This window comes from Lepidothrix coronata, unplaced genomic scaffold (genome assembly GCF_001604755.1).
Source record: "Lepidothrix coronata isolate B3197 unplaced genomic scaffold, Lepidothrix_coronata-1.0 Scaffold47, whole genome shotgun sequence".
NCBI lineage: Eukaryota > Metazoa > Chordata > Aves > Passeriformes > Pipridae > Lepidothrix > Lepidothrix coronata.
Genome location: NW_016690227.1, coordinates 1,855,783 through 1,882,912, shown reverse-complemented (window position 1 = coordinate 1,882,912; position 27,130 = coordinate 1,855,783). Strand labels below are relative to the sequence as shown.

The 27,130-nt window shown below is 37.0% G+C and overlaps 1 long non-coding RNA gene across 4 annotated transcripts; it reads left to right on the top strand.

Annotated features, from left to right (window-relative positions):
* Positions 1-21,446, top strand: LOC108497344. Of its 4 annotated transcripts, none has more exons than XR_001874762.1 (5): positions 1-122; positions 17,928-18,030; positions 18,853-19,008; positions 19,460-19,552; positions 20,589-21,446. It is a non-coding gene; the product is annotated as an uncharacterized LOC108497344 (long non-coding RNA). The 4 variants fall into 4 exon arrangements; XR_001874764.1 differs by lacking the exon at positions 20,589-21,446 and adding an exon at positions 20,344-20,454; XR_001874761.1 differs by having other exon boundaries at positions 18,853-19,552.
* Positions 21,447-27,130: the final 5,684 nt, after the last annotated feature.

The following is a 27,130-nucleotide window of genomic DNA, read 5'->3' as shown; positions in this document are numbered from 1 at the left end:
TTCCCCTCTTTGGAGGAGTCGATGCCAGCTGGCTCCAGGACAGGCTTCCTGCAACTGCCCAAGGCCGAGCCAATCAGGAGTGATAGTAACCCCTCTGTGATAACATATTTAAGATCAGAAAGGTATTGTGCAGAAAGAATTCCAGCCAGGGAAGAGCAGAGTGAGAACATGTAAACAACAAGGTAGACACCAAGGTCAGTGCAGAAGGAGGGGCAGGAGGTGCTCCAGGCACCAGAGCTGAGGCCCCTGCAGCCCGTGGAGGACCATCAGGGTGCAGAGATCCATCTGCACCCCATGGAAAAGCCCATGCTGGAGCAGGTGGATGCATGAAGGAGGCTGTGACCCTGTGGGAGGCCCAAGATGGAGCAGGGTCCTGCCAGAGACCTGCAGCGCATGGAGTGAGAAGCCCATTCTGGAGCAGGTTTCTCCCAGGTAGGACTTGTGGCCCCTGTGGGGGACCCACATCGGTACAGCTCATTTGTGAAGGACTGCACTCCATGGAGGAGTGACCCACAGGACAGCAGTTTCGTGAAGAACTGTTGCCTGTGGGATGGACTCATGCCAGAGAGGTCCGTGAAGAACTGTCTCCCATGGGAGGGACCCCACAGGAGCCGGGGAAGGACTCCTGTCTTTGAGCAGCGGTAGAAACAACAACTGACAGTAACCCCATTCCCCATCCCTTGCACTGCTGGAGTGGGAAGGAGGGAGAACATGGAAGGAAGGAGGGGTGGGGGGAAGGTGTTTTTAAGATTATTTTACTTCTCACTTTTTTGCTCTGGTTTTGTTAGTGATAAATTTAAGTAATATCCCCACTTTGAATCTGTTTTGCCCGTGAAGGTAATCAATAACTGACCTCTCCCAGCTCTTATCTCTACTTATGAATCCTTAGTTGTATTTTTCTCTCCTCTGTCCAGTTGCAGAGGGAGAGTGAGAGAGTGGCTTTAGTGGGTACCTGGCGTTCAGCTAGGGTCAACCCACTACACTAGAAAGAAAACCAAGCAAATGGAAGCTGTTAACAAATTGGGACTGCTTAGACTTGGGAAGAGACAGAGGAGAACAAATACGAGTCTAAAATACTAGAGTAAAGAAAGGAGGTTAAAGGGAACCATTTGGTATCCAGATTCATAGTAAATAAGGCAAAAGTAAAAAGATAATAGTGCAGCACAGAAATTTAAATCAGACATAACCCCCCCAACCAAACAACAAAATTAGTAAGATATTGAATGGCTTAACTTTGAAAACATCAATGACTTTGTCTCAGGTTCTTTAAGAACATAAAACATGCTGGAAATAAGTGTAGTTGCACTTTGCTATGATTAATTTGATTTTGCTTCTAACGGAGAAGAAACAGAACTTGGTGTTGAACTTTGAACATTTTTCTTCTGCTAGGTTACCTTTCAGCTAAACCAGTTCCTTGATTCATGTCACTGTGCAACCATTCAATTACTTGTGTCAGCCAAAAGGCCAGGGTAGCACAGAGACAGAAACTGGCATCTGGAAGCAGGGAATCACAGAAAGGGTAAGTTTGGGCGGGATCACTGGGAGGGTCATCTGGTCCAACCTCCCTGCTAAAGGAGGGCCTTCCTAGAGCACATTGAACAGGATTGCCATGAACAATTATTTCCTTTGGCAAATCTGATTGGCCTATGCAAATGAAAGACATTTATAGAACTGTACCTTCTTCTTGTATTATACCATGGTCTATTTGCAGAAGACTTCTTTTGGTCTAAATTTGTATACTGTAATGAGATGGTCCTGAATAATGTTTGAAGTTCCCAGGTGAAGTAGCAGGTTGAATAACAAAATAAAAAGATACACTTGAGTGACGGAACCTATATACATCCTGATATGGGGACATGACAGAACTTGTTTTCAAATTCCACACACTCAGGAAAATTTACTGATTTCACAGAATAAACAATGAATACAAATGCCATTTGTCAAATTTCTAACCAGGAAATTTAGCAAGAAGATTAAAATCACTGAATATCACTTATTTAGTGTTGTGACATGTAACGGAAGTCTTCCACCAAGGAAAATTCTGGCTACATGCAAAGCAAAGAACCAACTTGTATACATACACCAATCAGGCAGTTTCAATGAGAACAATGTTTACAAGGGCAAAAGGCAAAAGTGAGACAGATTTGTGGCATTTAATTACTTCCCCCCCCTCAATGTTTCTAAAAAGGTGATTTCCAACTTTTAATTCTGCTATTCCAGCTCAACCATTCTCAATGACTAATCTTTTCTCACCACCAGTTGTCAAGGCTTCAGAATTTTTTTCTTGGGCTATGTCATTCTTTGGCCTCTATACCACAAGTCTTTTTCAAAATCTTTTCTCACAAACCACTTCTTTTCCCTTAGTTATCACTCTTCTTGTTATGGTTTTCATGGCTTCTACACATCCAAATATTCACATTTTCTTTTATTTTCATTTCTCATATGATGCGTGTCTTGGCCTGCTTTTCCATTTGACTGCTTTCCATGTCATTTTGCCAACTAATATAAATTCCAATCTTTGAGATTTTTGCTCTACTGCCATCCAGGTAGATGGGAACTGTTCTACTGTTAGTAGTAGAACAGGTTAGTCAAAAAAACCCCACTACTGGTTAGTATCTGAAAATATATGAACATAAATCAAAACAATCAGCTACTGTATTCATATAGGAATAATATTAGCATTTGAATAAAAAAAAAAGCCATGGGAACATTTTGTAGGATTCTATATGAACCATTCATGTGTGAGATACTGAAAACTACAGCATTCTTCAAGTTTTCCAGGGCCTCTGTTTTCCAATTTTCAAATTCATTTGTAAGACAAGTACTAAGAAAGAACTAGAAGCAAAAAGGACAAAGAACTGAAAAAGAAGTACAGTGTTCTTATATGTCTCCAAAAACAATTTTGAAAATAGCACTATATGATGGTTTATAATTTACGGTCTGGTGACAATTCTGCATATTCTATCATAAAATAATAGAATCGGCTGGGTTGGAAAAGACCTCTAAAAATCTAACTGTTACTAAAAGCATAATTTATTTCAACAACAAAAAACTAAAAGTACAAGAAATTAAACACAGAGGAAGGCATAAAAATTATTAAGGACATGAAAGAACTTACATTTGACAGAAATTAAAAGATCTGCATTGTAAATTTAGGAGACAATTAATGAATGTATATAAAATAAAACACAGTATGAAGATAAATTAGGGACTTTGCTTCTGCATTTCTGCAGTTCAGGATCATAGGAATATTCAATAAAAGTGAAAGACGGAAAAATTAGAATATGTAAATGGAAATATTTTTGCGCTACATTAAGTTACTCTATGAAATGTCAATCCAGAACAAAATAGATTTCAAAAACCAGACCAAATATATCTATGAATAAAAGAAGAATACCTATAATTACCAAAGATTACCAGTAAATACAAAGGTAGCGAACCATGAAATAACTTGTTCTGGAGATTTTTAGACTGTACACCTCTCCTCTGATCTTCATCTTCAATTTTTATCTTTTTCTCTGATGAATGTAGGAATACTTTCTGTTACACCACATATATTAAGCAAATTTCATGGTTTTTCGAGGAAGTACTGGACTAAATTAACTCAAATGTGTCAAAATACACATGCTATTGATAAAATTGGTCCAGTCCTTAAAAAAACCCAAAACAATGGGATTTCAATGAGATTTAAAGATGTTTAACATATTTAATAGATGCAGGCAAACTGCTGTTAAAACCCCACTAGCAGGTTGTTTGCATGAGGCAGACTTTTGAAATTGCTGCCCCTACATTTCAGAAACACACACCATCGCTCCCTGGCACCCCACAACAAAAACCAAATCCACAGACATTTTCTTTCACTTTCTCCTCAGGTGGTTTTTAAACGGGAACCACAACCCACACTCATGGACAGACCTACTAATCCTGTTTTTGCAAGTTCTTGCACAGTGTTTTGTTGAGAGTGCCAAAATCTGCCAAGAGGAAGCCCAACAAATGATTGGAGTCCAGTAAGTCTGATCACTAGTACCTGGAAATCAGGAACAAACCACAAAAGAAACATCTGAAAACAATCCCAAAAAAACCTAAAGAGTGACTAAAGAACAATTTACATGGCAATAAAAATCCTTAGAATTTAAACTTGGATGTTGTCTATATGCAGTAATTAACTAATTAGATTCTGTTATTGTTATTATTACCCAAACTTTGAGAATTATCTTTCATGTTACTTTCAAATCAAATAGATCTAGCTGGTGGACATGCTAAAAAAATAGGAAAAAAGATTGATTTACTGGCTATACAATTTTTTTGAGAAAAATATTAATCACATAATCTAAAAAAATTAAAATTGTTATGGGTCATGGTTAAGGCAACAGAATAATCTTTCTAGATTTAAAAAAGTATCACCTTTAATAACAAGATATACTAAATGAATAATAAATACAGCTGAACAAATACAACACATCATTTACTGATCTAATTTAAAATTCTGTTTCTATTCATGGAATGTCTGTGAACAGCTTATAAGATGTACATTTTCATTATCTGAGTTTAGTCAATGACATTTAAAGGTACTCTTTGGAATCTGAATCTTGTCATAAGATTATGATTAGGAACAGGTATTTTTGCAAATTATTACTAGTCATTATTGTTCAAGTGCTAATTAGTCATCCCTTGTATTTGCATTAATTTTATTTCTGGACAAATCACACTGCGTGACACAGCGCCATTCGCTGACAGGACTGTTATTTTTTTTCTAGAATCCATGTTCTAATACATGTATTGTAAAATTAGGAAGTTCAATGAATAAGCTTTACTAAGGCTTACCTGCTTTCTAGAAAGAAATTACAAAGTCCCACAAAATCATTTTAGAAACTCAGGTGAGTTTGAGTTGTGCTTTTCCTTTTGTAACTAACTCAGCCTCTTGTCATGTTCAAGGAAGAGCTCTGCTCTCTGAGGCTGAACTCCATCTGTTGGTAAAGCAGAGACTTTCTCACTTTGCCTGTTGGATCCTTGTTTATTTCATCTTTTTTCTGCCCTTTATTTCATATGCACACTGCCCTTTGTGTGTGATCTGTCTCGCTCAGAAGATGTTGACAGCTCATTCTGCACTACATGGCTGGCTTTAACACACAGGTTTTGGCTACCACTGTTCCAGTTCTTAAAGACTGTAATTCATAGTGACCTAAAGGCCTGCTGATTTCCAGGAAGAACATCATCTGCAGCTTCACACTGAATTTAAATGCATCTTTCCCAATACTGTAAATATTTTTTTTTTCTGTAAGCAGCTCAAGTGCACTGCAAGCATTTGTGTCTAAGCTCAGCACATACCTTAACAGAATATATGCAGCAAGGTATATATGCAGGATGGAGACCTTACAGTGGATCTTAAATGTACTACTGATTTTAATTTGGGAAAGGATATAACTCCAGAGAATGGACATTGGTTTATTTACATTTCACAAAAAATCCCCAATCTGTTTCCAAACATGCACCAGCGACTCAAGAACAGGTACCATAAAGCTGGAGCATGAGATCCCATGTCATTGGAAATTCTCATTTTCTCCTGGAGCAATATCACTGGTAAGGTTGAATGCTTCTAACAGTATCCATAAAATGTTATCAGGCTGCTGAAATTTGTTCCCCGGTTTGATGGAATTACATATGTCCACTAGGGACTGCTGTTCTCACACAAGGGAACTTTCAACATGAGCTTTGAGATGGGCCCAAGGAAAGTCGGGAACCACCCCCAACGGCAGTGCATTTGTAAGGAATATTTCTGTGAACTACTGTCTCCAACGTAAACTAGGGATATAACAAAACCATATGGTCTGTTAAATGTTTGCTTCTATATATATAATACCATTTTTCATGCCGTATCTTTATATATAATATAGATATATACACAACTAAAATAATCACACATAGCATGTATTGATATCATAGAACACATATTTATGTATTTTTACAGAGCTTATATGTAAATGGAAATACAGATAAAATAAAAAAAAGTAAAACCAAGAGCACTTCTGGACATGCCTCCTAGAAAGATGAAAAGAGATCAAATTGAAGAGAGATGTTAATGATATTATCTACATAGCATTATGTCTCATAAGACTTACAAAGGAATCCATGCACAGTGAGTCCACACCCTTGGACTCTTCTAGTGTTCCTTATCTTTGTAGCTGAGGTATAGTATAAAATACTATAACTCATTTTTCCTGGATCTGAAAAAAAAAACCAAATAGGATAAGGAAAAAAAGGAACGCAAATAAAACTTATTTTTTGACCCAAATAAGTAATGGAATTGGCTTATATAAAATTTATCCCCTAGTCTTTAAAATTGACAGAGAATTAACTGCTTAACTCTTTTTAAGTTTTAATAGGGCTTAGGTGCGTAATTCCATTTAATCTCTGATAAATCTATATGAATACAGGATATAATACATTTTAAACAGTTACCACTTAGAAAGGTAAGCCAAAAAAGTGAAGCTATAACATTAAATAGCTTTAGCTCACTGCTGAAGCTAACTTAGATACCCCATGTGAGTCTACACAAAAACATGAAATTGAAGTTTATAAATACTAATGTGCTTCTGAAGAACAGTGCTTATTTTTAAAGAGAGCCTCTTAATTCAAGAAGTATATTGTATTTAAGTGTTCAAGTCAGCATCTAATAACACCTTTATACAAGTCAAACATGAGCTTTGTTGTCAATGATTTCATGACAGTAAAATATCAATGCAAGATCAGAATCTGACCTGCTTATGAAAAAAAAGGAGAGAGAGTATTTTTATCAGTGGTCCACAACTACATCTTAGATGCTCTTTTACGGAAGAAATCTTATTTTATCAGCACAGATAATAAGAATATGGAGGCTAAAACAACCTCAGCTGATAAAATTTAAAAGATCATTTAATTTAGAAGAGTACCTACCACTGAAGGTTATTTTGAAGGTAAATGACAAAAATTAAGATTCTGAAGTACAAAACCTGACAATTTCCTACATGATTCCAGTTTCTAGCATTATGTATTATGACAGAGGTGACAAATGAAATTATATTCATTAGGGAAAACGGAGAACAAATATTATGCAGGTATTTTGGATAACCCTACTGCTTTACAAAGTAAACATGCCATGATCCTAACACAGCATTATTAAGTTGTGAAAGTTAAACTCAGAAAATTAGGGCAAAACTACGGTTTCTGGTACAGCTGTAATTCTGCCTGGTGCACCTGCATTATGAGGAAATTTTTAATTACCTGATCACACTCATTTTTGCATTGGATCTCTTTCACTGCTAGTGCATAACCTTCTTTAAAGAAAGAGTAAACAATTTCTTCATGGATTTTCTTGTGGTGGTCATGACAACAGTATGGGAAGGCTTGATGAAAATGATTTGTTTTCTCAACATTGCTATTCTTTCTATCTTAACAATTGCGGTGTTTTGCACAGCCTTGTTCCTGGGAACAACTGCATTCCTCTGAATGAAGCTAGCTAGGTATATCCCAAGACAGACATGTAGCATGAAAAAATCCATACCAAACTTTAAAGTTTTGCAAAGTTATAAACCACTGAAAAGAGGACCTAATAGGTGGATGTGTCAGGAAATCTCCATAGTAGATACCACAAGCAATTTCCCATAATATGCCCGTATTCTTTACTGGCATCAGTTAGCTTCCATGCAATGATTTCAGTATTACTTGTAAGACTTAAAATCTTCTAAAAAGCTTATATTTGAATAAAGATGGAAAAAAGCAGAGGGTTGGGAGACTACTTTATAACCAAGATGAAATTAGTAAAGGATATTAATATAAAGACACTAAAAATCCAGGTTTAGAACTCAGAAAAGGGAGATCTAAATTGCCTACATAAGAAGTGGTAACTAGCTTGCAGCAGAGAACTGCAAGTCAGAAAAAAAAATATGAGAAAGAATTGAAGAAGAACTGGGCTTGACTGGGAAATCATAATATAAACAAACTGAATAATAACTTAATTGGAGACAGTCAGGAATGGGAAAGTCAGATCAAGAGATCAGGAAAAGTGAAGCTGAAAAGTCAGAGAAAAGTCAAATAAGATAAAGAACATGGAAGAACATGCACTAAACTGTCCTGATAGAGGGTATTGGGTCTGAAGCAAAAAGACTAGAAAAAGGGAAATTTCGTTGTTTCAGGGAAATTCTGACACATGCTGTTCTCATTTCATGGATGTCTCAGATTTACTTGATTCTCTCTTTACCTCCACTTGGTTTGTGCATTAGACGCAAGAGTGTCAATGGCAACATACCTTCACAATCGTTCTAATAAAGGGAAATCCAAATGATTACATGGCCACGTTGATTCAGACACTTCTAATTTCAGCATTCTTGAATTTACAGTGGCAATGTTGTTCTTGTAACTTAGATTTTCATTTGTTTTTTCTTTATTTCAGCTTTGTCTCAAAGCTAGGCTGGATGTTTTCCAGCAACAAAGAACATTTATACGTATCTATAAAGGTTTTCACATTTAAAACTTGCCCTTAAACTCTTTGGCCTACAGCTACTTCTCAGTTTAAGACAGTTTTTTAGGTTTTTTTATGCTTATGACTTTCTTGTGTTTTCTGAAAACACTGCACTCATTACTCATTTGCATTATTTATACGTTTGCACATTGTTTTTATTTCTGTATTCTATTTGTACTTTATTTGTTGTATTTATACATGTGCAGTGGACTTGACTTTATCTTTCCAGGATTTAAAACATATACATTTTTTGTGTACTGTAGTTAGTTTTTTACCCAGTCAACATTAATTAGTGCTGGGTATTAGAATGGAAAGAGAGTCTGGACAAGTGTCCAGATTTTTCCTCAAGGGAGCCTGTTATTTTCCATTTAATAAACAAAAAGCTTTTGCATACCCTAAGCAACCCTGAAAGTTTTGGTTCTCCAATATATTTGCATTTGTCTGAAGCAACTGTAAAGCAAACATCACATCACTAAGAATACAAAAGTTAATATATATTAAATATATGTTTCATCTGTTTCCACCATCAACTTCTAATGAATTTGAATTTAACTATTCCCCTAAATACNTGGGTATTTTTAATAATTAATGCTTCTAAATCTATGCATTAAATATGCTGTCTTTTGGGGCCTTTTGTAATGATGGTCATTTCAAAGCTTGAATAGCACCAGCAGAATTGATGGATTTAAAGTTTCTTCTTTGTGTGGAAAGGGAAATAGTTCTCCTGTTCTACAACGTCTTTCAGAGATAGATATAGATATATAGATAAGCAAATATATAGACTGTAGTGGGTTGACCCTGACTGGGTACCAAGCGCACACCAAAGCTGCTCTATCACTCTCCTTCTCAACTGGACAGGGGAGAGAAAATATAACAAAGATTCATGAGCTGAGATAAGGACTAGGAGAGATGACCCACTGAATACTGTCATGGGCAAAACAGACAAACTTGGAGATATTAATTGAATTTGTCACCAACAAATCAGAGCAGGACAATAAGAAGTAAAACAAATCTTAAAAACACCTTCTGCCCACCCCTCCCCCCTTCCTGTGCTCTACCTCCTCCCCCATAGCGGCGCAGGGAGATGGGGAATGGGGCCTAGTCAGTTCATCACTGGTTGTTTTCTGCCACTGCTTCCTCAGGAAAAGGTGTCCTTCCCCTGCTCCAGCACATGATCCCTCCCATGGGAGACAGTTCTCCACAAACTGCACCAGTGTTGGTCATTTGTCCATGGGGTGCAGTCCTTCAGGCACAGACTGCTCCAGTGTGGGAGCAGGGTCACAAGTCTGTAGCGACTGATGCACAGACTCAGGTTGTATGGACAAACTGAATTGTTTATTGATTACAACTTTTGGTATATATAGGGTTTGGGGAAAGAGCATGCATACCAGTACTTTTCCACTCCATTCATAGCCAGGGTTAGGGGGAAGGGACACACAGGGAGTATTTTTCCATCACACAGGTAAGCAGTTTTCCATTACGGTTAAAACCACTGATGGGGTGAGCAAAATAAAGCCATAAAGAGAGCTATCATGCGCTGTTTACAAGTCTGTTAGTTTGTTTTGCTTATCACAAATGAGGTAAGACTTCAAGCAATGAGTGCGAACAGTTCTTCTTTGCTTTTGCTTAAACCCCATGGCTTCTTACTGAAATCTCTTCTCATTTCTGTAGTGTCATGAAGAATTTGCATTCCCACACAAGTCCTGCCAGCAAACCTGCTCCAGCATGGGCTCCCCTCTCCACAGGTTCACAGGTCCCTGCCAGGAGCCTGGTCCAGCACAGGTTTCCCACGGGTTTACAGCCTCTTTCAGGCATCCACCTGCTCCAGTGGGCTCTCCTCCACAGGCTATAGGTGGGTCTCTACTCCACCATACGCATCCATGGCCTACAGGGGGACAATGTGCCTCACCATGGTCTTCTCCATGGGCTGCAAGAGAACCTCAGCTGCGGCGCCTGGAGCACCTCCTTCCCCTCCTTCTCCAATGGTCTTGGTTTTGAAGAGTTGTGCCTCTCACATATCCTTACTCTTCTCTGGCTGCAATTACATCTCTGTAATAAATTTTTTTCCTTCTTATGTGTGTTATTACAGCGATGTTACTATCATTCCTGACTGGCTCAGCCTTGGTCAGCAGCGAGTCCATCCTGGAGTCAGCTGGCATTATCTCTGCCAGACATAGGGGAAGCTTCTAACAGCTTCTCACAGAAGCCACCCCTGTAGCTCCACCACTACCAAAACCTGGCCATGCAAACCCAATAGATAGATATATTAAAAACATCAACATCAGGTTGATTCAAAGATCAAAAATCATGTTACCTTACTTGAGGTAAAGTGAAGTTCTTATTATGAGACTAATCTTCCTCAATATAATAATAAAAAAAGGAAAAAAAAAGGGAAAAAAGGAAGAGCCAATGATTTTTTTATTTGAAAGATTCAGTACAGATATCATCAAAATATTTCTTGCTGCATCAATTAATAAGTATGATTAAATTAGGTACAGCAAATAAGTGCTCAAACTTAGGCAAATAGGCCAAGGACAGATAGAGGGAGTACAGCCCCATCTCTTTCATCCAGTACTCAGTTCTTACAGGATTTTGATACACATTGAGCAAGAAGCTCAGCTTTTTTCAAATAAGGGGCTTCCAGTGAATGAGTTTTTAATGTTCCTGTTTTGCAGTTTCAATGCATTTCTGAAATGGTAAAGGTATAGACAGGTGAGCTGCAGGCTTTTTCTATAAAAATATGTCTGCATTTTTTTTTGCCCTATTCCTTATTTTATCAAAGTAATTAGATGAGCAAAACAATAGAAAGTCATCACAGTTTGCACAAACTTATAAAATGGAGAGAACATTTACTGATTAGCACCAGGGCACATGACAAAGCAGCTATTAGTTTGTCAATTATTTAGACACCTACAAATACGTGATTATTTAGTCTTTAATTTGGTAGTACTGTTTTTTAAAGATAGTTCTTTTTATGTGCTCTCTCTTGATTTTCTGTGGTCTCTATTTTTTCCAACAAAGGAAGCAACCCAAATGGTTGTTGTTTTATTAATGAATAAAGAATGTACATCGGTAAGGCTATAGCTCACAAGGAATATTCAATGAATTAGCAAATAAGAGTGTATTTTTCTAGAGGGCTAAGTAATTTAAATGAGGTGTCAATAATTTAAACACTACTCAGCCCTAGCTAGCAAGCTTTATAATGAAGTTATTTGAGTCTTTAAATATTTCCTACTAATTGTTCCCCACACACAGTGAAAATTGCGTGTTTTGTAATAGATTAGGCATCAGGATAACTGACCTAATTAAATTAAATTAAGATTTCCCTAACTAGCAATGTATGTATTGTAGCTGCTGCAAGAAGAATAAGCAGAAACTCGCAGAATTTTGATGTTTAAGGCCTAATCTTGCATAAATTCTTGCAAACCAATGAGATATATATTCTATTAGCTTGATTCAGCAAATTGAAATCCACAGCCTATAACTATGAATGTTAATTTATGTAACTTACTGCTTGAATTTACGTAAAAATCTGTGACATAGAATATGAATAATATTTCAGGTAGTATCACTGAAATGTAATGCATATGTTTCTCCTAGTCTCGGAATTTGTTTTTGCAGATGCTGCAGATTTGACACTTTGAGAGCTCTATTCTAATCACACATACACGAGCACCAAAATGAATAACTGCATGGAGCAAGTAGGATTTTTCAACCAGCTGCTTGCATTTTGGCATACCTGCATGTCTGAGATTAGAATTGAGCTTTACATGTCTACAACTGAGTTTTACAGTCCTACAGACAGGAAGAGCAGAGAAAACAGTGAGCTCCCAAACAGACACTGGTCTATCATTCTAAAACAAGACTTGTTTAGTTTGTGAACTTGATTAGTTCACTTGTTTTTCCCAAGACAAAATGCCCTAAGGCTTTCAGAAGGATATATTAAATACCATTGCTTGTATTTAAACTCAAATGTGAATAGTGGAAATGACTATTCAACAGCCCAAATCCTCAGCAGAGAGTGAAGTTTCTCACTTAAGCATTTTCCCTTCTTCTAACTGGCTATTATCACAAAATCAGAGAGAACCAGAATTTCAAGAACATACCTTAGACAGTATGTTAATCTTCTCTCCCTGGGAAGGAAAATAAATTCCCTTCTCTTTTTTTTTCTTTCCATCTCCTCTCACCCTTGTTCTCAGCCTCCATTTTTAGATAATATAACCAGATCCTCCGTATCCCTGCAAAACCACACAATACACATTGTACAATTTGATTTCCCAAAAGAAATCTCAGAACCTTCTATGAGGTATTTCTATCATCACCTTTTTTCTTATCTTTTTTTTTTTTAAGGGGAAAAATATCAACAAAGATAAGAAACATACAGTACCAAATGCCTCCATGCAATTATCTTCCATTTTTGTGAGGTTAGAAATCAGAATACCACTGCTTAGAGAAAATATCTTTTAGTACTTTTGTTATGCAACTTTTTGCCTTACATTGGACCCTAATTGTCTCTGAAATATCAAATGCCTTCTGATTGGAAGGGTCACAGACAACCATAATGTGAATTACTAATGTTTTGCTATGATAAAGGTCAAATAGCAGTCTTCTTACAAAGCTTATATATCAGATTCCTTTTCTATGTTCTTCAGGGTAGATCTCAGCCGGACTAAGCTGCCCTAACTCCAGGAGCCTTGATAATTTATCACAAAATGAGTAGCTGATCCTCAGTTTCTAAACACCAAGCTTTCTAAAATGTAAACAAAGAGATAACTATTATATTATAGAACAGAAGGCATTTGAAAGAGACAGTGTGTAATGTGACATTTCCAAACCGTTACGCGAAATTTGCAATGGAAATAAAGCAGAGCAGCAGCTCTTGCTACCTTAGGTTCTATATCCACTAAATGTTATGCACCCCCTGCAAACAGCGGTGACACGTTTTTGCTATCTGTCAAAAATTATGCAAAAGGGATAAAAAATCATATGTAGCTGCAGAGACTTGTTTTGGCTACTTCCATAAGCACCTCCTACAGAGTCAAAAGGACTGTGGGACTGCATCATTAAACACTGCTCTCTTCCCACACACTCTTCAGTTTTGCTAACATCTCTGAGAACACACATTTTGGAGGAGCTCTCCCAGCTTAGACTGTGGTGCCTAATAAATGCAAATGCACCAGGCAGAAGTAATTCAGTAAAACTGGAAAGTGGTGATGGGCATTTTGATCATTATAGTAAAATATTGTTTATTATTTCAATCTACTGGTAGTAGATAGAAAATTCTAATTAAAGAGGAGTTTGAAACCTAGAGGGAAGGGGAAATTAAAGGCATTGTATGACTTCTCTTATGTTCTGGCTCATTTTATATATTATTTATCCTACTACAACTGGGAATAAGTTCTAATATTTGAAAAGTTTGATGATCTATGTCAAATTACTATGATTGCCTTATCCTAGTTCATCACATAACAGATATACCGTTACAACAGTATATGCAACACTGACTGAAAACTACTGATTTTTTCCTCAGAGGAAAGATAACATTTATGCTCTAATATTGTAGCCATATTTAACTCAGAAGAAGAGTTTGTAGATCATGAACTTTCAGTTTATGATTTTTAATACAAAGGGGGAGGAAAAAATAGACATGCTACAACCTGTGACTTCACAGTGAAGGGCTTTGCACAGGGAAAACATACAAATTACTTTATGCTTACTTTTTCCAGATTTCCTAGTTAGAGGATTACTTGCCTTACACACAGGATATTTTTCCTCCAACTGAGAGCAGATTATAAAGTGAATGTCATAGTAACAACAGGATGTTGCAGTTTCACTTTTAGAATTATTAAAAAGTTTGAAGTGAGTCAAGAGAGTACCCTCTGACAGAGGAGTCAGTGCTTTGCTCTGATCTGTATCCTGTTGTTTAGCCGCCTGAAAGGCCTCATAGAGCTTTTATGATTACTGTTTCTATCCAAAATGAAAATGACAAGACTAGTGGATTTGATAGCAACCAAAGAATAGGAATTAAAAATGAAACATGGACTTTCATGGTATTTTCAGGTTGCTAGGCTGGCTAACAACTTCATCAAATGAAATATTGATTTTTCTGATGATAACTCCAAGCAGAATCCTATTTGAATTCAGCTCAACTTAACTGCTTTTTATCTTGCATTAAGAGAAAAAATAGCAAAAAGGTTTTCCAGTTTAATGTACCATAGCCTACGAAGCTATTCATAAGCTTGACTGTACATTGAAGATCCCTTGTGAGAGACAGACAGATGCCAAAAAAAAAGATAACAAATATTCAATTGGCTAATTTTTCTACCCTTTTCTACTACATCTACTGCTTTTCCTTTGAATTCCATAATAAGGAAAAAATAAATAACACAAACAGCTTTAGGCATAGTACTTCACTGAATAATATTCCCTGAGAATGTTTTGCATATGTTATTGATGAAGGTATGCACAGATTTATTTTAGGAAATTATGCATGAAATGTATCATATGCAATGAATGCTACTAGGGTATCCTACAAGGGGAAAACACCTTTTCTCTTTAGGGTTTCTAATGTTTTGGAACATTTCAAGCATCTTAACTTGAAGACATAGAAATATAGTCAAATTCAAAGTCTGAATAATTAAACTGGCAATGTTGACATTCCTTCCACTGTCATAAGCCATAACAGTTAATAAATGTAATATTTCATACATATTCATTATTTTGTATTTCAGGTCCAGAAACCAAATTCAGTTTCTTATTGCCTATGAAAAGACAAAAGATTTCAACTAAACTCTTAGCTGTAAAATAAAAAAAAATAACTGATACTTGCAAACTGACTGACGAACACAAAGAGTAAGAGATGCTGGAACATACATCATGAAACTGACTTTGCTAATTAATAGGATGAGTTTAGCTTTAGTTATTCATGTAAATATCTCAAAGCATATTCATTAGTGTTTTGTAGCTCATTTTGCAAAATAAGCAATTAGTATGTAACTGTGGTTCAATAGTTCTTGAGGGCAAATACAGTTAAAACATATTCTGCATAGTGATGGTTTAATCATATTTCTCCTCAGTCAGCAATAATTGTGAAAAATCCTAAAATCAAATTTACAACCACAGTTAGTATAATTTTGAGTTATATCATTTGCCAGGTTTATATAAACTCACATTTTTTCCATTTTTTTCCAAAAATGAAGGAACAAATTTTGACCATCTTAGTCAGACATAGTTTGGGAGTGGGACAGTGGAAGTGGAGAACAAAACAAAAGCAAAGAAAATCTTGAAAACTGAGTCCAGAAAGCATGAATCACAGTGTCATAGAATTATTTAGATTGGAAGTGACCACTTAAGAGCATACAGTCCAACCAAATTGAGAAATACTATTTTATCCTGAAGAGATATTTTTAATAGAGGTCATCACGCAGGTTGAATTGTGTACTGCTGCTTTTAGATTAATATCAGGATTTTTCCTGTATTGTATAAGACTATGATAAATAGCAGAAAAATGTATCAGAAACATACTTTATTTAGGAGACAAAGAGGAGAAATAAGGATTCCATAATAACCTTGAAGTGTTTTTTTTTAAATCACTTTACCAAAGTGTTGTAACACTAGATACAAAAGCAAAATCAGGAAGGTAGAAAAAAATTTTCTCTTTTGAAGAACAGCTCTCAAGATTTACTGTTCAGTGGTCAACATTACAAAAAAAAGTCACACACTCTTTAACTTCAGACTTGAAGGAGCAACTTTTCCATTTGTCTGGTCAAAAATTTCTTGATATGATTGCTCATGAGATTTTTCATCGATTTATTTCCATACTATAATGGCAAACTCACTTAACAGCTTCTGTGGAAAGGCATGTTCCTTCAAAACAAATATGCGTACAACTCCATGGTTTTGGTTTTTTTTTTTTTTACTTCTCCCCACCACCCCAATTTCTAAAATCATCCATTCATATTTCTTCTTCAGCAGTATGCAGTTGTAAACAAAATCTTTAATCTAAATAGTTGTTAATGTAGCTAGTAGCAGAGTCAACGAATAAGAGTTTATTGTCACTTATGACTGACTGTATCTACACAAAACAGCTACTCATTTTACATAGTTCTTTATGTTGAATTGCTGTTTAGAGGCATAAAAGCTGACAGCTACTGAAATGTTCCTTAAAAGTCCAATCACCCATTCTAACTTCCAACTTTTCTTTTGTTTGTTTGCCTTTTTTTTCCTAATAGTTCTCAAGGCTCCTACTAGATGGCAAAAAATGAAAAAAAAAAGAAAACAGAAATAACCAAATCAAGGTTTTATATTTATCGTATTGATCCACTGATTTCTTTGTTACCTAACAGCACCTCTTCTATCTGGGCCTTTGAACAGGTTTTCCTTAACACTAATAAAAAAGAACTTTTCATGGTGGGTACAACCAGTGTCAGTTGAAAAACAATACCTAATTTTTCTTTGCGGGGGGGAGTATATTTTAGATATTTTCTGCTTAATGTGTAGTTTTTTCTCCATTTTACAAATAACAGTTAATACGTATTGATTAATACTGATGGAAATGCTTTAAAAGTCACCTCTTTTATCCCTTCTCCCCTGCAAAAACAAAATGAAAGTAAATCTTAATCTCTCCTTTTCCCCACATTTTTTTTCTTGTTAAGCTTCATACACTATCTAAGATTTTCTACCCAAATTCACCTCATTCAGTCGTCTCATAAGACTTTCTAATCATTAAAATTTAAAATGATTTAAGTACCCCTCTATGTCTCTGTGAGGATAACCCTAAAGAGAGTCACAAAGTTTTATTTAAAAAAATGCTTGAGAAAATATTTAGTAACATTTACATACTACCTAGAAACTTCAAAGAAAAATCCCACATTTTGAATTCAATGAAGAGTCCAGATTAGTAGAAGAGAGTATGGCCTCTCAAATTAGCAATTTTTCTGACAGCACTACAGACAATGAGTAAGCTCAAAAACTATTGTATTACATTTTGATTCTAATAATTGCAAATTGCCTCAAGTAAACCATGAGAGTGACTTATACGGTATGTGAATTGAGCTGGAAAAACTGTTAGAAGCAAATAATGCATTTAAATGTATTTCATTTGCTAGTCTGATTTCAGAAAGCTCTTTATCACTGAAGTTAGGGAGGAAAAAAAAGCATGTTGTGTTTCATCAGTTTATCTTACCAAATGTTTTCTTGCTCTTATCCTGTCTCTCCAGGTAATAATTTGAAAGGTAACACTTCTTTCTTTGTTCAGTTGTTGCTTTGTAGCTCCTTCTATCAAAATAACTAGAAGAAGCTCCCTTATTGAGCTAGATGATAGCTCTAAAAGCAATTAAACCCTCAAAATTATTACAACTTTTACACAAATATTGCTCTTATTTTGACTGTGCTTTCTTACTTTAACTCAGTATATTTTACCTTTTTGAAGGATGCAAAATGGGAAGATTTTTCAAAAAATCCTGAGCAGATGAAATACCATAGGCTGAATTGGAAGTCTGAATACCTAAGGTGTTTTCAAAATGGAACAGCTGGTAACATTTTGAGTAATTTTTTACCATGGGAGTTTTATAATGAATAATTTCTAAAGTATTATAATTTATAGTGACTGATCAGAATATTTATACATCATAGCATAATACCACCAATTTTTACATTTAAAACCTTGCATGGAATAAGAAAAATAGAATACCTATCACAATAAACGAGTACTTGAATTTGCATTTAAAATATATTCACATTATTTTCAGTATTATTTATTATGCCCAGTGGTAATTTTGTACCCTTACAATGAAGTATTTGAAGTATGAGGCAAATTAGAGTCACTGTGACAGGCATCTATTACAAAACCTATAACAAGAGATTATGACAACTGAGTGTAGATCACACAAGTACTCAACTCCAAAGTGCTTTTTTACTTATATTTACATATAATTTTTATGTGTTTTATACAGTATCACAATATCATTGGACTACTTTACGGTTTTTGACTACAAATTAGACTAAGCTCATTTTCAAACATATTTGACTTCCAAAACTGCCTTTCCATAACATAGAAATTGTTGTTGAAACTGAACTTTGCTTTTTCCGATTTAATAGTTACTGGGGTTTGGGGAACATTCTAGTCAGTTTACCTAAAACTAATGAGATGGCATTTCTATTTTATCATACTTTTTCTTGAAAATTTCCAATAATCTTTCTTGATTAAAATCTTCAGTAGAAATGTATTGAAAAAGCATATCATATTTCTATAAACTCTAGATATATAGGAGCAACTGAGCAGAAATCTTTTAAGCCATATTTCTTCTGTCAACACTCATTGATTAATTACCCTTTACCATTCTTATGCATTACAGAAGAACTGCTGAAGGGTTGTGTTGGATTTCCAGCTACTTTACGCTGAAACCATTGCAGAGAGCACAGCCACAAGAGACTCTCCGTTAAGTTGTCATCTTTCAAGATTTCAGCCAATTCATGTTATGTTTTTTTTAAGAGCAGTGAAATCAAAAGAGGTAGATACTCACAAGAAACTTTATAGGGACGTGATGATCTCAGGTCTGCTTATCAAGCTGCACTGTAAACTGGAAATGGGGAAGGGCAGCTATCACAAGTTGGGGGAAGAGAAAGGAGATTTACTTACAACAGTCACACAACATCACAGTGAAGATTTCCACTTTTGGTACCCCATTCATGATTTTCTTTTTGTTCCAGTCAGATATCTTTGGCAACTTGCTCAGTCTTTTTTTCAGCATAAGATACACCTGAATAAACAAAAATTGGACAGAAGCATAAAGGATCTTGGAAGTGTTATGTATTTTGGCTAGGCTTTGGAAATAGATATAGAGATATAACAGATATAAAGAACTACAGAATTGACATGACAGAACACCTGACATAAGGAATTTTATACACTTGGGGAAGACCATCTAAATAATGACCCCTCTTCTTAACCTGATCTTCTAGGATAGGCCAGGGAGGTTTTCACCATAGAAGTGAGTGTTGGGTCCATTCAAGCAATTGCTGAGTTAAAATTAACCACCTGTTCAAGTACAAAAGGTGAGAGAGCTGTAACCTCTTAAATTGGTTTGAGAAAAAGCAAACAACCCAGAAAATGGGAAGTTTTTTCTCTTTGACTTTTTTAATTGTAGATCATGTCAACTTTCTGAATTTTAGTGAGATCAGTTTCATGATCTTTAAGTGAAGATGGCTTATAAGCTTTGAGCACCTGAAGTTTGCATGAGTATAATGCTCATTTTTCTATTCTATACATAATTTACAGTAGAGGCTGGAAAAGCCAAACTGAGAAAATTAAGCTAAATCAGAAGTCCCAACTTTGAGCACAAGGCCCAGTGTCAGGAGGGTTATACCATTGTGAGTTATGAAATAAAAAGTTATTTCATAGAAAAGGAACTGCCCCTATCGACATGCACATTATGACTCATACTGTCACCCCTGATTACAGTACTCATTAATTAAATATATTTCTGTAAGCTTAAAGAATGCTCCAGAAAGATCCATAATAGCACCACCCCTGAAACAAATGAAATCAAGGTCTGTGAAAAAAAAAAATCAGGCAGGTCCATATGTCTCCAACAAAAAGCTAAGATGAGAGGTCATTAAAACCTATACCAAAAAAGGCATATTAGTGAGTAGTGGCTCACTAAGTCACTTGTAGTGACTTCAAATTATTTCTACTTTTATTGGAATTTGAAGCTGGAAGACATTGAAAGACAAAGAGCTTTTGCTGTCATTTTATTCCGTCGATTATCAGGTTCGTTATTGCTTTTTGACCTCATGACCAGGTGCTGATATTTATCTCATGTTGGTTCTTTAATGTTTTCCCCCAGTTTATTTCTAAAGTGTGAAGCTGGCTTTCAAAATCCGGCAGAAGATATACTCCAACTGGAAGTCTCAACCTGAATCCTGAAGGAGAATATTTTATCCTTATGAAGTCAACCTTTGATACAACTTTTTTTTTTTCACATTCTTTTGTGTACTGAAAGAATACGAAAGTATTAGTACAACTGATAAAAACAAAAATTTTGCTTTAGTTGTTGCAATTTCACATATATTCACATTATTTTAATTATAGGATTTCAACTGAATTCTGCAACCAAATTAATCCTGAAGTCATGGACGTTACCAGCTCCTATTTACAGTACTGTTTGAGAACCTCCATTTGCAACTTTCTGTCAATTCTCTGCAACTCTCTTCAATTTGGAGCAGACCCAGATTTAATCCTTGTTCCAAGAACAACGAGAATTCTCCAGTTTGGCTGCATCAGAAAGTGTGGCCAGCAGGTTGAGGGAGGTGATCCTTCCTCTTTAGTTGGCCTTAGTGAGGCCACATTACTAGTACTGTGTCCAGTTCTGGGCTTCTCAATACAAGAAAGACAAGGAGCTACTGGAGAGGGTACAGGGGAGGGTCAGAATGATGATTAGGGATCTGTAGCATCTCTCTTATGAGTAGAGACTATGAGAGCTGGACCTGCTTAGTCTAGAGAAGAGAAGACTAACAGGGAATCTCATCAATACATATAAATAATATCTCAGAGGTGGGTGCCAGGGCAATGGTGTCAGACTCTTTTTGGTGGTGCCCCCCACCAGGAGGAGGAGCACTGTGGAGGATGAGGAAGATGACTGGAAATGGTTTCAGAGATGATGCGAACTCTATGGGAATCATTAGGGAGGACACTAAAGAATACCAGCAGCATTTAGTATGCGTAACAGAAAAGAACTTGGTTACTATAGTACATAAGAATTGTTAATGCATGTTTTTCTAATTATGTACCCCAGTTTTACTTGTAGTTGGACATGTCCAGATTTGTTTGCTCCCTTGTTGCTGTACCCTCATTCTGATTGGTAGGATTCAGCTGCAGTGTGGAGTCCTGCACAATTGGTCCTTGTTCCTGAAGTGTTCCCTCCTGTTTTCCCTGATTTGTTCAACTTCCTGTCAATCCCATGCTCCACCTACCATTTCAGTGCTTTCCACCCTGAACCCTATTTAAGCCAGCATTTTCCCTCAATAAAGTGCGATAGCTCCAGACCTTCCACCTTGTCTGAATCCTTTGTGCTGTTGTCGTCCCATTCCCAACCCGCACCACGACAGAGCACTGGTCATAAACTAAACCACAAGAAATTCCAGCTCAATATGAGGAAAACCTTCATTACATTGAGGGTGACAGAGCGCTGGAACGGGCTGCCAAGGAATATCATGGAGTCTCCTTCTCCAGAGATATTCAAAACCCACCTAATTGTGTTGCTGTGTAACCTGCTCCAAGTGACCCTGCCTTGCAGGAGTGTTGGACTAGATGATCTCCAGAGGTCCCTTCCAACCCTAATGATTCTGTAATTCTGTGAAGATGCTTCAGCAGAACATGTTTTGGAGAGATTTGCTGTTTGTGCAATTGCCTCAATACTCATTGTTCAAAGAACTCATACCTTCTCAGACCCTTTCTGACCTTCCTTTCTTATTTTTGTTCATAATAAGTCATAGACACATGAATATAGTTAAAATGAAACCCTTCCATGTTTATAATTTGAACACAGACATTGGGTTTTGCCCACAGATATGTTCAAATACAATTTTTTCTAATTTATGCTTCTTTCTCTTTCTTCTTGGTTTAGCCACTGAGGGAAAGAGATAAGGTTGTCTTAAAGCAGTTAAGGTTACCTTCTGAGTAGATTTTCTTCTTTTTTTCCTCTGGTTATTACAAATTTTTCAGGGTAGCCTTATCTCTGAGTTTCTTAGGAATGTTTGAAGTATGAGATAACATCCTTACAATGTTCTTTTTACCTTTCAGTTAGTGGCATGAGTTTGAAGTTTCATTATTATTTCTAAATGCTCCAGCTGGGAATTCCTTCTATTATTAAAAGTTGTACAAAATATCAAAACCAGAAAACCATAAGCAACACAGATCATAACTAGAGATGAAGATTTATAAAGTCAACTGTTATTTCTGTCTTTATTTTAAATTTCAGAGGCAGTTAACCAGACCAGTACAAAGAACTCAGCACAGTCGGGTATTAAGAGATTTTATCTCTTGCAGAAGTGTAGGGATGGATACAACCTCACAAGAATTTTTAACAGAAACTCAAGGATTTGTTTTTTGCTAGGAAGGCTTTCTGCCTAAATGGTAACTCTCTCTCAAAGGCAGTTTCAATGCTTTCTTCCCTTCCACTCCCCTCCTCCGCATAGCAAGAGAAGTTCTCAGCCTCTCTGATATGTGAGAGGAGACAGCCCTAACAGACATACACAGAGGCCTTGGGAAGGTGAGGGAGAAACAGAGAGGACAGAAGGAGACCTGAGAGGCAGGAACTCACCTTTCCCTCCCTGAGGCCCAGTGGGCAAACCATGCTGTTAGGTTTTGGTGTTCTGGCCTTCTAAATAAATTTTTTTGAATTCTGTCCAGTGCCTTGGCATTTCTGGGGATGCCTGCATATCTTACCATGAAAGAAGTATCCAAGAAAAGATAGTGAAATGGAACCTCATGAGGGTAGGCACTGTTCAAAACTATAGCACTGGATTAAAGCTGCATTTCAGATGAGCACAAAGCAGTCAACACATGCATATGAACCCAAATCCTAACACAGGCAATTAGACTACACTATTTTTTTTTCAATTAATTAACAGTAGGTTTATAGGGTTATGAACTGAGAAACATTATATTATATGGAAAAAAAATGGATATACATCCTTGATTCTGTCTAGATACATCAGCACAATACTCAAAAGGCAGAACTAGATCTCTTCTCACTAGATTAAACGTAAAGGCTTCCTCATGCATACTCTGTAAATTGCGTGCCATCACGCCCACAGAATTAGTATGGCAGCCAATAATTTCTGCACTGAATGATCGCCAAAAAATTCTCTTGTAGAATAACAAAAGTGTCTCCCTGCATTGCCTTTTTGACACATCCATAAAATACTTTCAAAAAGCTAAGCGGTACTTTGATGTGTAACTATGGGACTAACATTGTGAGCCACAGAAGCTGGAATTACTTGATCTACCTGTGGAAACTCTCGGCAAGTCTCCACAGTCTCTCACCCATCAGTTCACTACAACTGAGCATTTACTGCGTTATGCTGCTAATCATTTAAATGCGCCTCATAAATGCCTTTGAAGTACCTTTGCACTACAATTTGTGCTTGTCTACTGCTCTATTTTCTTTACTTAATTACTGTGTTGACAAACTGTCCTCTCAGTTCAATGGATCATCTTGGGAGGAGAGACAAATTTAGGAACACAGCAAATATTTTAGACAGTCTTTCAGTATTAATTTCTTGTCTTTAAATATCTCTGGACAAGTGGATTATTTCTGTTTTTCAGGTGTACTTACTTTAATATAGTAATATATTAAATATAGCCAAGGGACTAATCTGTTTTATTGTTAACTTGGGTTAAACCTAGGCTTAGATCCAGTAAATACAATTAAATGAGTGTGATAACAGTAGACCCAGTTAAAGTGAGTTGTTGACTAATTTCTTCCTATGACTTACAATGGCTAAATAAAGCCACTACTAATAATTTAAATTACTTTCAATTAAATACAAACACAAGGAAGTCATTAAGTTATTATTTTGATAGAAATAAAAGATTGGCACAGGTGCTGAATTTCTTTAAAGGTGAGTATTATGGAGATACAAGATACTTCCCTGAAATCTTTCCTTAAAGGAAAAGGAGAGGGCAATTCCCAATTCTGAATACTCTTTTTTTCATTACATAAATGCCATAGCAAGCAAAATATAATATATTTTGAAAGCATCTCCCATATTTACTATACCTCCTGGTATAAAATATATGAAGACTTCTGTGTTTCAGAAGATTATGGATACGAGAAAGGTTTCTAGATCCAGAATCATTATTCAAAAAGTTTCAGGACTGAAGAAGAAATTCAGATCTTCACCCATATTACCACTGCTGTCCTTAGTATCCGTGAACAGAAACATCTTGAGAAATTGATATGATCTTGAACTACAGAAAAGAAATAGCTGAAACTTACTGCAATTGATGGCTCTACTAACCAATTTTATTGACAAGATAGTTGCACATAAGTAGAATACTCCAAAGCATACAAGCCCTGGCAGAAGTTGCAAAGATTAATTAGGTAGACTGACATGCTAGCTGGAATGTTTTAATTTAAACATGTATTTATACCATTAATGCAAACCTGTGTTTTCAAGCACTCTGACTTTCATCCTTACATCTTGTTTGTCAGCAACCTCAAACTAAATTTATCTAATGCATATGATGCATAACCCTCATACTTTTCAGAGGACAAATATAACTGTCTCATGATTTCTGTAGTTACAAGTAATGACTATGGGAATGCTTAAGGGCATCCTTAAGTTCCTTGTTTCCTAGATTCATTTGCAAATTCCATATGCAAAATAACTGCTAAGTGAGAGATGTTTGAAACCCAGTTCCATGATATTAACTTATAGGCTGAGGTTTGCACAGTATCAGAATAAACTTTTCATTCTCTCTTATTTTACAACTGAAATTCTGCCGAGTTCTCATTTGACTCACTAATCTGATCTATTTTAAAGCAAAAAACCCCAACCCTCACACCTCTTTTTCAAGGATTACTTTGTACCACTACCTACTTTTAAAATTCTCTTCTGAGACACTGCTAAGCACAAGGGGCTGTGTCACTTGCAGAGAGCCAGGCTGGTGTGGATTCACTGAGGACCTCTCTGGAACACTGTTGTGACTATCTTGTTCAGGGTAGCCCAGGCATGGGATGAGGAAAAAGCTGGAGGTGGAGAGCAGTCCCTGTGACTAAGGGGCAGCAGAAAGGCAGAAAGGAGTGATCCCTAGGAAATGGGCCCTCAGCATCTTCTCCTCCCAGCCTTCCTCCTTCTTCCACAGTAGAGCATCTTTCAGGTCACAGGCCCCTGGCTCCCAAAACAGCCGTATTTAGGCCAAATGCATCACCATTCAGTCATTTACATGGTGTTTGGCTAACTAGGTGGGTCCCAGTTGACTGGAAGTTAGCAACTGTTACAGTCATCTACAAGAAGGGCCAGAAGAAGGATTAAAGAACCACAGGTCTGTCAGCATGACCTCAGTGCCAGGGAATGTCATGGAGTAGACCATCCTGAGTGCCATTCCGTGGCACATACGGGACAACCATGAGATCAGGTCCAGCCAACATGACAAGGTAACCCACTTAATGGATGAGGGAGAAGCCATGCATGTTGTTTACCTGGACTTTAGTAAAGCCTTTGACAATGTTTCCCACAGTATTCTTACGAAGAAACTGGCTGCTCATGGCTTGAATGGGTGCACCATTTGGTGGACAAAAAACAGGTTGGATGGCCAGGCCCAGAGAGTGAAGACCATCAAGGTCCCTGGGTTTTTTCAGTCCAAGAACAAGGTGATTTCCAAATGGGTGGCTGAAGATCCAGCCAGACACTCCACAGCAGTGCATGAAAAAAAGCAAGAGATGAAGCAAGAAAGTCAGAGAGAGTTGTTTCTCTGGAGAAACAGGAAACTACAGTTCTGCCAGGAAGAAGGGCTGGCCTTCAGCACCAGGGTCCCTCCTAGTTCCTTCATTAGCAATTCTTTATGAGGTTGGGTAATAAACAATTTTAAACAGAATAAACAAGAGAAAAAACAGCATTAAAAATTCTTTCCTTCTGCTATTTGGTATTTTGCCTCCTGAATCTTCACACCTCTGCACTTTCCTGGTCTCCCCATTCCAGGAAGGACACAGATAGGTGAGGTGTGTGCCCAGCCCAGGGTCTTTGGGAGGGTGAGGGGTCAGGGCACATGACACAGGAGAGTTGCCTCATCATGAGTAGGGTGAGACACTGGACCAGGTTGCACAGAGAAGTTATAGACTACCCATCCCTAGAAGTGTTCAAGGCCAGGCTGGATGGGGCTTTGAGAAACCTGGTGTAGTGAAAGATATCTTTCCCTGCCCATGGCAGGGGAATTGAAACTTGATGATCTTTTTAAGATTCCTTCCAACCCAAACCATTTTATGTGTTGTGATTTTTTGGTCATCATTAAGAAGAGAAGGTTGGGGCGGACCTCATTGGTGACTACAGCTGCCTACTGGGAGACTGTAATGTAGATAGATCCTGACTTTTCTCAGAGGTGCTCTGTGGTGGAAGGTCAAGTGCCATCGGGTCCACTTTGACAGATAGAGAAATCCCAGGTAGAAAAAAGGAAAAGGTTGTCACCAGCAGAGTGCTCAGCTATGGAACAGGTGCCCAGGAATGCTGCAGAGTCTATGTCCTTGAGGGTATCCAAACATGATTGTACAAGGCCCTGAGCAACCTGACCTGACTGGAGCTGCTCTGAGCAGAGCTTAGACTGGAGATCTCCAAGGGTCTCTCCCAGCTTTTGTGCTTCTGTGATTCTATGAATGTCAACCTTCCTATCTTACCCAAATTAGAGCCACCCACAACTTGTGGAAGATGGCCTCTGTTCCACCACTGCCCAGGCCCTCCTTCAGATAATCACCAGCATGGGTGACCACCTCATCGCTGACCCAAAGCACATCACAGCAAGAAACTTCCCCATGGGTGGGGTTTGACCCCATCACAAGGCAGTGATACTCTCACTGTATCCTCCATCTGCCCATACCTCAATCCTTTGGGATACTCTACCCATACCTCTTGGGT